This window comes from Microtus ochrogaster, unplaced genomic scaffold, assembly GCF_000317375.1.
Source record: "Microtus ochrogaster isolate Prairie Vole_2 unplaced genomic scaffold, MicOch1.0 UNK18, whole genome shotgun sequence".
NCBI lineage: Eukaryota > Metazoa > Chordata > Mammalia > Rodentia > Cricetidae > Microtus > Microtus ochrogaster.
Window position 1 is genome coordinate 1,513,258 of NW_004949116.1, and position 2,169 is coordinate 1,515,426.

Consider the following 2,169-nt stretch of genomic DNA (forward strand, 5'->3'; position numbering starts at 1 on the left):
AAGCAGACCCTGTACACATAAGGCAAGCACTCTACCGTTGATCTACATCCATCTAACAAGTTTTGACTGTCATTTCATTTTTTCTTTCAAGGTTTTTCTTTCAAAACTGCTGTTTGAATATCTTTTGTTCTGTGTCATAGCTCAAAGCCATAACCCAAAATGGCATAAATGTTAGGGCCTGGTTAGATGGCCCAGTAGGTATGTGCACTAACTGTGCAAATATGGGGGTGTGAATTCAAATTCCCAGAACCCAGGCAAAAAGGTGGGCATCTCTTCTTTCCTCAGCCATTGTGCACCATAAGCCTGACTCAGCTTCTCATCATGTCTTCTCATAAGACTTTCAGAATCAAGTGATTCCTGGCCATGACACAAAAGCAAAATCATCCTATTCCCCAGTGGATTTGAAGTAAAACTGGTAATATCAGGTATAACTCCAAGAAAAGATACTGGAGGAGAACAAAGTTGGGCCTATTAAGAATTCACACATAATGGCAGGACTATGGGTTTACACTGAATCATGATCATCTATCCTACCAGATGGAGCTGAACGTTTTAAAGCTCTTTAAATTGGAGAGTCTGATTTGCTATTATCAGTTCCACATGGGTTAATTTGGTTTTTTTCAGTAATGAAATGTGGAACCTTGAAAAAAAAAGTGGGTATGTTCCCACACAACTGTAACCCTAAGAAAGGGGAAAGAAAATATAGGTGGATCCTGGGAGCTCCCTGACCATCCAGCCTAGCTGAAGTGGCAAGCTTCAGTTAGACAGCCTATCTAAAGATCTAAAGGGAATGAGGCAGAGTGTGACAGAAGACAGGTATGCATACCCAGCATGCTCATGTGCATGTAACACTAACACACACACATAAAGAAAAAGCAACCTCGCAAAGTACCATTTATTGGTAAGAAAACTTTACATAGAAGTTTATTTTCTAAAATATCCCATGTGTACAAAAGTATTCAAGGCTACTCACTACAAGGCAATAATAAACTTAATAATCAATTAATGATTATCAGTAGAAGAATGATTAATTAAGATGCCTCTAATCAAGTGTAAACTTGTTTCTCTACTAGGATCTCATAAACACTACTGTCCACAGATGTGAAAACTACAAATTAAGAAGGCAACTTTCTTTTCCTTATCCAGCCCTCTAAATCCATTAGCAGTTCTTATCATTGGAGCCTTCCAAGTACACAGGATCACTTCTTTCTTGACCATGACCCTAAGTCCACACTTACTCAACTAAGATTATTTCAAGAGCCCTACCTATCCGCAAGGTTAAAATCCTCCAAGAGTTTTTCATGAATTAATGACAAAAATCCCAAACCCTAAGTCTAGAGATATGGCTCAAAAGCTAAAAGCATTTGCTGCTCTTCCAGAGGACGCAAACTCTGTTCTCAGAACACATATCAGACAGCTAACAACACCTATAACTTCAGCTCCAAGAGCTCTGACACCCTCTTCTGGCCTCTGCAGGCACCAGCACAAATGTGCTAGACACTCCGAGACATATAAATAAAAATACAAATAAATCTTTTAGAGAGGAAAAAAAAAGAGAATCCCAACTTCTCATTTATGCAGTCACATGATCAATCAATTCTTCATGCATGTAGTCACTGTAATGAACATCTCTTCATCATTCATGCAACACTACATGATCAGCTCCTCACCATACATGCAATCACTCCATGAATAGCTTCTCATTATACATGCAGTCTCTGTATGATCAGGACCCTGTGACCTCCCAAACATGACCTCTTAAAAGTGTTTTTATTTTAAGAAGTGAGTATCCCCTGAATATGACATGGCCATTCTGTTTTATAAACCCCACGATGAACTATGTTCTTACTAAAATTTCTCCCAACTGTGCTGGGGAGATGGCTCAGAGATTAGGAGCACTTTACTGCTATTGCAGAAGAACCAGGTTCAATTTCCAGCACCCACATGGAAGTTCACAACTATCTGTAACTCCATTTCCAGGGGACCCAATATCCTGTTCTAATCTCAGAGGGTACCTGGCAGCAGGTGATTATAGTGGTATATTATTTGTGTTTTAATAAACAATGTTTGCCTGAAGATCGGAGTGCAAAATAGCCATACTAGTCAACCATACAGGCCAGGCAGTGGTAGCAAACACCTTTAATGCCAGCCACACTAGTTAGCCACAGA

The 2,169-nt window shown here is 39.6% G+C and overlaps 1 pseudogene; it reads left to right on the plus strand.

Annotated features, from left to right (window-relative positions):
• The first annotated feature begins 321 nt into the window (after positions 1-321).
• LOC101996279 lies at positions 322-489 on the plus strand (annotated as a pseudogene).
• Positions 490-2,169: the final 1,680 nt, after the last annotated feature.